Source organism: Cygnus olor, chromosome 1, assembly GCF_009769625.2.
Source record: "Cygnus olor isolate bCygOlo1 chromosome 1, bCygOlo1.pri.v2, whole genome shotgun sequence".
NCBI lineage: Eukaryota > Metazoa > Chordata > Aves > Anseriformes > Anatidae > Cygnus > Cygnus olor.
In genome coordinates this window covers 130224817-130235827 of record NC_049169.1, presented here as the reverse complement: position 1 = coordinate 130235827, position 11011 = coordinate 130224817, and the positions used below count along the sequence as shown (strand labels likewise).

General features: G+C 43.9%; 1 long non-coding RNA gene across 4 annotated transcripts; it reads right to left on the bottom strand.

Moving 5' to 3' along the window:
* Nucleotides 1–2702: 2702 nt before the first annotated feature.
* On the bottom strand, nt 2703–10800 carry LOC121058272. Of its 4 annotated transcripts, XR_005814140.1 has the most exons (5): nt 10616–10800; nt 8552–8736; nt 6151–6947; nt 5338–5416; nt 2703–4083 (listed from the first exon to the last, which is right to left on the bottom strand). It is a non-coding gene; the product is annotated as an uncharacterized LOC121058272 (long non-coding RNA). The 4 variants fall into 4 exon arrangements; XR_005814139.1 differs by having other exon boundaries at nt 5338–6947; XR_005814138.1 differs by lacking the exon at nt 2703–4083 and having other exon boundaries at nt 4780–5416.
* Nucleotides 10801–11011: the final 211 nt, after the last annotated feature.

Here is an 11011-nt window from a genome sequence, read left to right as displayed (position 1 = left end):
TCTGTAAACCAGGTACCATTCAGGTATTTTGGTGAAAGATGTATTGTTCATCAAAATTATGGTTTATGGCAAGACAGAAATTATTCCTAGAATTTAACAGAACATGTGATTTCTTCAGCTAGAAGATAGATATTAAGAAAAAGAAAAAGTATGTTATCATTTTTGTTGCTTCTCAAAACAACATTTGGAACAAGAGTTAACAATAAAAGGGCTTAAGTCCTGAAAATAAAATTTAGCATTTCTTTTTAGGTCAACTCAAATATTTTATTTGTACCAAGCAAAACTTTAATGATATTCTCTCTCTCAAAAAAAAAAAAAAAAAAAAAAAGTCATGCAACTTGAAAAATGTCTTTTAAGTATAATCTGATTCACCCAGAAGATTGAAGAACTCACTGTTCTGGCCTTACTTTGTGTGTCAATAACTGATCGAGCCTTAAGAAACATCTCTGGAAATCTTGGCTTCTAAGTCCTGACATTGTACAAGTGCTATTGGCAATGCAGTATTAGAAATATTTCAGTACAGACTACTCTACGTGGCGGTGCAGAAATCCTTCCTTCAACCATCCTTCAGGTGGTTGGCAAAACAGGAGGAAGCTGCCACTTATTCCAACCCAAGTCTCAGAGAAACTTAGTTTTGCAGCTGGGTATGACTCCCCAGTCAGAAAAGGACAGGTCAAAGCCTGGTGTGATCTGAATTCCACAAATTGACTATTTTTCTCCCTGCTTTGGGCAGGCTGTAAAAATAGCAAAGATACTGGTACTGGTTCTGGAAGAAGACTTACAGACCAACAGCCTGAGAGCCACCAGAAGCCTGGGACCCAGCTGGAGAAATGAACCTCATGGAAACCAAACCCACAGAGGATCCACAGGGAGATGAATTCCTGAAGCTGAATGTGAGCTGATTTGGGGAGTATGTTGTACACAGGAGTAAACAAGACACTGCTGTAGGGTACAGATAACCAAGGTTCAAATCCCTGTACCCTCTTTGGTTCACACGGGGGGTTGAACTGAAATCTGCCACATCCCAAAGTGCTCTGTCTGAAACTAGTGCATGCAGCTTTCTCAATTTCTCCTTCTGGAGATGTTCTCTTGTGAGTAAAAATTTGCATATCAAGAAAGAAGAAATGATTCTCCAGCCTTAGGATTTGAAATCTTACCTCAGTCGGGGTGTGGTTATGTATATGGCTCTCACTCGGGTTTCAGCCAGGGAGAGCAAGCTCTGGAGGCGTGCTGTGTCTCCAGCATTTTGACTGTGTGCTGCTGACTATCTCAGGTGGATAATTCCCAATCCCTCTCATTGGACAAGGAACCTCTGGGCTTGACAAATTGCTCAAATTATTGTCAGAGTGGATGTCAGTTTTTGTGCTAACACAATGGTTTTTTCTGATGAAAGCATTTGCAATTGGGAGGAAATAAAACAAAACAAAAACAAAACCAAAAACTGACAAGTTCCATGTTTGTTATATGTGCGTATTTGACTATATGAGAATTATGTGTGGTTGTTTTTATTTAAAAAATGAGCAAACAAAACAACAACAAAAACAGATAAAACATGCATAGTATATCTCATAAAGATTAATTTCCAGTGAATTCACCTGAATTTTCCTCATTAATTCAATAGAAAGCAACATAGAACCACCAGTCCCTGTTTTAATTATTCTGCTATTAATTATACTGCTACTTATACATTGCTTATTTCTTATAATCAGAACTACTTATTCCCACTGTAGAAAGAAAGGAGCGGAGGGCTTCATTTAAACCATGTTTGTATTAAGAATTGAAATAACTTCAACTTTATGAACAAGTCAAACACCTGTTACAATTCTGTTAGCTTGGCAGCTCCTGCTTTTTGTTTCTTTTGGGGTGACCAAGGCAAAGTGGTTGTTTCAAAAGCAGCCCTGTGAATTAGAAGTTTAGGCTCTCAGGCTTTCCCTCTTTTAAAAGCATTGAAAAGGAAAAGACAAAAACAAAACCACCAAAAAAAAAAAAACTGTCTCACAGATAGCCTCAGGATAAGCCACTAATCTCACAGGCCACAGTTTTCCAAAGAGCCCCAATACTGCACTAATTACCTGAAGTGCTGGGAGCAAAGATTTGGTGCCCTGGCTCCACCTCAACCAGCCGCACCTTCCCCCTGCACAGGGCTGATGCCTTGCTTGGGTAGGTTTTCAATCAAGTCCTCAGAGCACACAGGGAACTGAGACTGGCCACCACATGATTTTTCATTTCTGTTTTCAGGGCTGCTAAAGCTTTTACTACTTTTGAAATCGTTCCTGAAGGGGAAGAAGTACTAGCTAGGGCTAAAACAAAAGTACATACTCAAGAACTGTAAAATGAACTTTTCCACATAATTAGCTCAGTTTTAAACAGTGGACAAATTTCTCCTTGTAGTAAGTTTGCCATGAGCAGAGTGCAGGAACCTGGGATCTGACATGTACAGGAATAATCCTATCCTGACAAACCTGACATAATAAACCACCACATTCTTGTGGTATTGCAAAATATGTAAATCATTTTTTTCTGGAATCTATTTTAATTAAAATCTTTTTTTTTTTTTTTTTTTTTTTTTTCTGGTGAAATGTCAATGAGTTATTATTCGTAATGTAAACTGACTTGGCAGTCAAAACATCTACATCTAAAATTCAACAGTCTCAACATATTTTAGAGAACACTGAAGACAAGACTGTGGAGGCATGGGAAAATATTACCATCAGCATTTGTGGGTCCTGTGGCCTCCTCCTCGTCAAGACACTGCTGACTGAAAAGCCATTTTGCTTTCTGCCCTCCAACCTCACAGCCTGGTAGCATGGTGGCAGGGTCTTGCAGCCTGAGGAAGAGCCTGACACATCCAGTGACATTAAGCATGCTCAAAGTTTTAAGATCCTGCTTAGCTGAATTAGGAACTAATTTATTCTGTGTATGCACCAATGCATGCAAAGCTCAGCTGCTCTGATGGTTATTCATTGTACTCTGCTCAAAGTCTGGTGGCAGTTGTCTACTAGCAAGAGCTGGCAAGTGTATTGAGAGCATCTACAGCGTTAAAAAAGAGGGGCAGCTTGGGTTGACCTGATCCAGACCAAATCTGGCTGGGAAAGGCGCAGTGATGCCCTGATGTGGTAGGTGGGTGCTCTCACAGGCTGTATCCACACCTGTGCTCAGCACTGAGCCTCTCACTCCTGGCTCCCCGAGCAGCCAGAGGGGGGTCTTGCTGAAAAGCGCTGGTGTTCCCTGTCGCCTGGGTTTCTCCTGGGCACTGGCAGATAAGGAGGGAAGGCTGTGCATCCCAGAAGGCAGTTGGGAGGCAATACTATTACTGGCAAGTGCAGCCAGGCGCTGAAGTTTCCATGTAGCTCCACAGAGGAGATATCAGCCATTGTGCACACCAGCCAGTGCTCTGGTATCTCCACCTCACCCTGGCTTTGAAGAACAACATACAGCTTTCTGTTCCAATGGTTACTTTCTTTTTGTGTATGCTGACAACCATTAATTGGCTTTTTAGCTTTTTCATACTTTTTCCTTCTTTTATCTGTCCATTTTACACCTCCATTTGCTATTCATTATGCTTTTAGAACTACAGTTTATCTTCTCTGAATGCATTTAGAATTGTATTACATGTTTGACAAAGCTGCTTGTCTGCCTCTACTGTATGGGCTTTGTGGCTTGACTTTACTGTGGTAAAAATTAAAGAAAGTTAAAAAAACAAGAAAAAAGAAAAAAAGCAGAGACTACAGAAGGAGCTTCAGTGTCCAAATCATCCTTGCAACCAAGCAGGAAGTCTCTCTCCGTGGTCATGCCACAGGCTGTTACGCATAGAGGTTGCACAAGTCATTTAGAAATTAGAAGAGCGTTGTGTGCTTCCTGTGCAGATCTGGAACTGGCGAGGCCCTTAGTGACCCTCAGCTCCTGCCAGCCACATCTGGGGCACCTGCTAGACCTTCTGCCTGCACAGGGTTCTGCATTGTTCCAACAATTAAACATTTAGACAGTTCGACGGCTGCTCCTGGAAAGCTGGGCCTGGTATGTTCTGTCTTGGTTTCAGACTTGGAGGTCTCCCTGTACAAGGCCTTCTGTCCCTCAGTACTTCTAAGATTTTTAAGACAAAAGAAAAAGATGAACAATTGAGATTTATTTATTTATTTTTCCTATTTTGGGTTCATCATTTTTCAGCTTCAGTGTCTGTCACGGTGGAAGCAAAGATATCTTTGCAACATGTAAAGGCTCATGAATCACTAACTTTGGGTGAGAGGGACATGATGTGGTCCACAGTAAATACAACCAAGTGGCAGATGAATGAGTCCATGCTCAGTTTAATGGCTGTTTAGCTCACAGGTTCACTGTTTAGAAATGGAAGGACCTGAAGTTTAGATGTAAAAATACTTTTGAAAAGCCACAAGCCATTGACATAAGTGGCTAGATTTTCAAGTGTTCTGTCTGCATTTTCAAGTGGAGTGGCTGTAGCCAGCTGTCAAAAAGTACCAAATCCCCAGTGCCTTGAGCAACATTGCATTCATGGACAATTGCTTCTGGTGTAGTAATGAAGGTGAGTCTATTTGTGAGTCTGTCCACAGTGATGGGGCTGGCCACAATACAGAAAACAAAACAAAACAAAATGAAAACTTTAACAGAGAAAGAGTTTCAAATACTAATGTGGAAAACATTTGAAAGTCCCTTTTCAAGGAAATATGTTGTTTCTTTTTTCACCAAAATGGTGTTTTCCAGGAGGAACTGCAGCTTTTCATAATTTTCTTATATATGTCAGAAATCCCCAAAGTCCAAATCATTCTTCATCAAAAACCTTTATTGCTTTTTAAGTAAAAGTTTGGTAACAATAAATATATGCCTTTGCTAAAAGCATATACAACAACACTTTGAAAATGTTATATGCTGTTCAGATCTATTTCATTGCTCTTCTTCCCCGATAATTGCAGTTCTCACCTCTTAAAAAGAAAACACAAAGATAGAAAAATTTTAGACACCCCAAACCATCACCTCATGGCCACTGTCCTCTCAGCTATCAAGAGTCATTTTTAGTCCTCAGCAAGCTGCCAAGCAAGACAATCAGAATGTAATATGTGAAGAAAGCCTCCTCTGAAACCACCTGTCCCAGCCAGAGCTTCCCGAGTTTAGAAGGTTTACGGGAATTATGGTACGGATGTTGGCTGGCAGTGGAGAAGGAGAGGCAAGAGGCAGGATTCGTAATTCTCAGTCCTTTCTTTGGCCTGCATTGAGTGGGAGGAAAGGTGGATTTTGTTTCTTTGGAATCATACTGGATAACAGTGAGGGGAGAACTGGCAAGTCATGAATGTGCGGACTGGGAAGAGCATGTCCCTGGCACACCTTGAGAAGTTTCCTGCTGCTCCCTGGAGCTGAATCTGAATTTCAAGACTGCAGGGTTGATCCCGGTTTGCCTTGCACCCTGGTGGAGATGAAAACAGACAAACCACTGGGAAGAAAAGCAGGTAAACAAAGGGCCATTTGCAAATTGAGTTGGCTCTCTTTCAAATGCATACAGAAGCAGACAGGAGCACTTCTGAAAAAAATTCCCCCCTTTGAGAGCCGTAGTGCATGGGGTTCATAGCTGCATAATCTCACTAGCTGTTGCTCCGAAGGCAACTATAAATATCAGGTTGTTGCAAGAAAACCCACAAAGGTTTCCTGTTTCTTATGGTTCAAGATAAAGGTTGCACACAGCATGGGCTCCGTTCTTTAGAGCAGTTGTTTTCTAACGGGCTAGAGTGAAAGATCTACAATTAACTCAATTTCAAGCAGCTTATAAGTTTTCAAAGTAATTAAAGTCATTTGGCACAAATGGCTGTGCCACCAGAAGCTGAAAAGCGCAAAACTGTGGGCGGGTTTGGTACAAAGCATGGTCCCACCTCCTAGAAGAGAAAAAGCACAAGACATGAGTTCCTCTTAGTGGGGAGAACCACAGGCTGGTTTGTAACCTCAGTGAAACAATGAACATGGCTGTGCTTCAGCTCAGAGCAAAGGCTGGCTGCTAGCCGCTGCTGCAGCAGCAGTGGAGATTTCTGAGGCTGTGTCATGAACCAGGGGGAAAATATTGCTCACGCTTGTAAACCCAATCTGTTTTAAGGAAAAATAAATAAATAAATAAATAAATAAAAGATCTGGGGAAAAAAAGAGAATGACCTTTCAGCACAGTAATCTATCCACCACGGCGGACTGCATCTCCTGCACTATCCTCTTCTGGTGGCTTCTTTCCAGCTCGTTCCCCCTGGAAACAAGAGGGGCTTGAGCAATGCGAGAGAAGCAGTGAGTCAGTGTGCACGGTACCGCAGCGGCTGCCCTGCTGCCGTGTGCATAGATGCATCTGAGCAGCCCTGGAGCACGCTCCCAGTGCCGGCGAGGAGGAGCAGCTTTGGCAACGCAGAGACAGCGTGGGCTGGGGAGAGCAGAGGAGCAGTGTGCACACTCTGGGGACCCTGCACAGGCACAGCATGTGCCGAGAGCTGAACCTCAGCTTGCTCTAGTGATGCAGCTACATAAGCTCATAGCCTGAGCTGAAGACAAGGGTGTTGCAGTGATGTGAACCGACTTGGAGATAAAAATCACCTCATCTCCTCTCGTACCAGGTCCCACTGGGGATGCTGCTGACACGGCTTTGAGGTTTGTGCTTGGCAGAGCTTCAGGTAGGGCACAGAGAAATGCGAGGGACTTGTGCTGGTGTGCACAGTTTCAGCATCTCCCTTCAGCTGACAGACCAGACATCCTTCTTAAGAGGAAGGCAGGAGCTGGTGTTGCTTCTAAGAAGCTGTGTGCAGAAGCGCTAAAGGAGACGGCTGCTGTCCCTCGGTGAGGCTGCAACACCCCCAGCACCTCTCCCAGGCAGAAAGCAACAAACAAGTCTGGGACTGGATCACTCAAACTTGTCTCACCACAAGCTTCTCTGCTTTTTTCCACCATGTGACAGAAAGGCAGTACCGCACCTGACAAAAAAAAAGTCAGTTTCCAAAGGCTGATGCTTGAACAACCCCCAGACTGCTGGTGAAAAGGAAGTTAGCATGAGCTGCTGTGTGAAGCATTATTTAGCTCATCTCACAGGGGAACCACACGTATATCTAGTTTTTCTAGCCCTGATACTGAAGCCCTTGAACTGAAGCTGAGAGTAAGCTTCATTTGGACCCATTATCAGCTCAAGACAGCATTGCTCATGGAACTAGGAAATGCTCATCCCTGCTTGGGTGGAGGGCAAACACATTCACTAAAACACCACTATGCAGCAGCGTTAAGCAGCGGGTCTGTTGGTTACTTTAACCTCCGTGGCATGAAATCCTCAAGTAAGACCTAGTGTTTGCATTGGACTTTCACCACTGAATTTCACCTGAAAGTGTACATACATTTCACCAGCTCTTTCTTTTAAATCTTAAAACAAAGTGCAGAAACTCTTGCTCAGCTGCCCCCTAGCTTAGTGGCTGTTAAATTTCATAGACACTTTGCTTTATGAAATTCTCAGTTCCCTTTCTGTCCAGAAGTATTCTAGTCCTGATCAGACTGGGCAACAGGATACCCCCTCATCTTTAAGCCCATTTTATAGTTAAAGCCAATGTGTTCCTCCTATATCCTCCCCTGAGAAAGCCAGGCTGGGTAGATTTACCTTGAATATGCTTAATACTCACCAGCAGGATCTTCACAGAGTTCAGTTGCTTCATTCATTTAAAGCACTTACACAGCAGCTACAGCTTCCTTTTGTAATAACTTTATGTGCTTTCCCCATACTCTGGGCTAATTTCTGCTTACTTGTCCAAAACGTTTCCCTTTCAGCTCATCCTGATGTATTTTGAGAGGGTTCTGTTTTTATCTTAGATTTCTTTATTCTTGATGACAATTTGGCCATGTCTGCCCCAAGTGTCTGTGCACACAAGGTAAGTCCTTCCATTAAAGACATGCAGAGGACTGTAAGGGATATCTGCCATCTGACACACATTGGCAGCTCACCCTGCTCTGCACCTTGTGAGCACACAGACATTCATGGCAGCCTTTCCTCATTTCCAGGTTGCTCCGTAGCCTGAAGGGATACACACCCACATTTTCCAGACCACAGGTTAGTCAGGATGGGACTAGTCCTCGCTCCTACTGATAAAGCAAGATCCCTGCAGTGACTGAAATGCAGAAGACACGTGGCCACAGAGGGAAAGCAAAGGAACAGAACCGAGTCTGTCTGCCTTATACAACACATAAGTAGCCAAACCACCAATTATTGAAAATACACGGGGGATGGGGCAGCACCACACTCCAATTTTCAGGTACTGCTGCTATCGAGTCAGATACAGGATACTTGTGTATGGGACACGGCATGGACCCATATCACATCCTGCTCCTGGGCTGAGGCTGTAGCCTGGCAGCAAGCCCAGGGAGCAGGCAGCAGGACTGAGAGCACTTCACCTGACCGATGTCCTGCTCTGTGATCACTTTGAGAACCCCCTGGCAAAGCGTGCAGCTGTCAGCTGGACAGGCCTCAGGGGATCTCAGCAAACTAAGCCTGACCCAAGGTGGGCTGGGCGTTAAACTTTTGTAAAATGAAGCATCTCACCCAGGATGTAGTAGTTTAGATGGTTGATAAAAGTCTCTTTGAAGTAAGTTTTTGGTTTCAGGTTGCACCTAGCCTGATAAGAGAGAGCACTACCGTGGAAAGGAGCTATCCCACTCCTCCCTTGTCCCACCTGCAACTGCCATAGGGTGAGTCAGTTCGGCTGGAGGACCTGGCAAAAAACAACCCTGCAAAACATAGGAAAAAAAGAAAAAATATCATTAGATCAGCCACTGCATCCTCTCATCCTCTAGCCAGACAATTACCAATTCAAGGCAGAGAGAAAAGCCAAGAAGTCTTTGGAAAGAAAATCATTTGGAAGGGCCTCCTATTAGCTGATGTGTAATGCAAACCCACAGCCTCAGGGGCCCAGGTAAGGAAAGGCAGCAGCTGAGCCTCAGGTACACCTTTCCTTCTGCCAAGACTGTTATGGGAAAGTATTCTTTGCCAGTAAGGCAGGCACATTTTAAACAGCCAGGGATATTTACTCAGTGATCTCCTATCATAACCCTTCAGGCTCCAAGGCTCCCATGTGAGCTCCTTTCAAGAGGTCTTGATGGAGCTAATGTCTCACGGGCACTCAAATCACTACAGCAGGAGACATTTCTCTGTAGGTAGAGGGTGGGATCTGCAGAGAGATCGATGTACCCTTTCATGGCCTGATTTCTACACTGTGCTCTGCAGAGGAGAGTGGTCAGCTTGGGTTTCTCTTGACACAGAGGTGTTTGCCCTCTTACAGAGCAGGGACCAAACCCTTCCACCAGGCTGCATAATCTGGCTCAAGAAATCTGGAAACATAGGCCTATGCAGCTAAAGAGGAGAAAACAGAAAAATACTGCACCCATAAGAAAATCTGGGGGCAAAAAATAGATCCTGTTCTGGGGAGGCCTGCACTCTGACATGTCCCTGTTAAACCCAGTGGAATGCAGAGATACAGAGGAAAGCAAACGTACTCGGTCCATGTACCTCATTTCTTGGCTGCACTGTTCTACTCCCTGTAGTCAAGTGTAGTGTTTTTGTTTTGGTTTTGTTTTGTTTTTCCAAATGCCATTTTAATGATTAGGATGTAGTTTGTACTGCAGCAGAATTTCCTCTGCTAAGAGTGGATTCATCTCTGGTGCATGTAAATGGGCTTTTTAACTCTGCAAGGAACACTTTGTGCATTTGTGTTTTGTTTACTTGTAGTTCAAACTTAACTGTGCTTGACATGAGCCCTGATACAAAGAGATTTCCCAAATGCTAAGGGCAATCCAAAATCACTAATCACTTTGGCAAATCCTGGCTATAATGGTGCCTGATTTAAAGCCCAATAAAGTCAATGGAAAGAATTTCCTCTGACTTCATTGTCTGTCAACCACGTTCATAAAATTCCCATTCATGTCTGTACAAGATACCTAAGCACAGGGATGACAGAACAGGGTGCAGAAGGTTGTCAAACCACTCCCATAAAAGGTTGCCAAATGACTACTGCTTTTGCTTTCCAATCAAAAGCCTGTTGGGCTCTCCAGGTTTGTATGTCATTCATGTCTACTCCCAAGGATGGAGACCTACCATTTGTTTGGCATGGCTTCCACCTGTCCACAGTGCTCTGATCATCTTCATTACAAAAACAGAGTTTGGTTTAAAATGGCTTTTTCTGTTAGGTGGGAAGACCCTCTTTTTCTCCACACCTTAACAGCAGCAAGTTCTCCACCTGGCAGAGCTCCCCCAGGAGGTGCCTCCTCCCTTGCCCCCCTGCAATCGCCTTCCTGCTTCTGCAAGAAACAATTCCTGGTGTATGAGTCCACCTCCAGCAACAGGAAAGTAGAGGAGCAAACTCTTAAGTGAGACAATATTGCTCAATCCAACTTTTAAATGCATGCAAGAACACGATGGCACATCTTTGACGCGTGCATTCACATTGCACTGGCACACTCAAGCCTTGCTCTTGTTCCCCGAGTTCTCTTTTCAAGCGATGCTTCTCTATCAGTACCACTGAACGCTTCTGTTACTTCCCACAGATGGCACTTCTTCCTCTGGATAATTACTGAGAAGCTGGGTCCCAAGAGAAAGAGGGAAAAGTCTAACCTGGGTAATTGTGCAGGGTGAGGGAACGTGTCCCATGTGTCACCCATGCTGCTCCGCACCTCCGTCAGCACGCAGAGCTGCGCACCAGTCGGCACATACACATCTTTCTGCCTGGACTACCAGGCTTCGCCTAAAAGACAGCAAAACATCAAATCTCACTGCCTAACGCTGACACAGCTCAGCCTTCATAGTTTAAGAAACTGGAGTCAACACCTAACCCTTTCATTCTAACTGAAAATAACCTCTCTGAGAAACTGTGATGCAATTTAGGAAGAAATTCCCCATATTTGGCAACACACTTGCCTCATTCCAGAAACCTTAAATCACACTAACCACAGGCATACTTTTGATCTGAACATTAACTCTTTTTCTTTCATTAAAGGAAATATCATCATT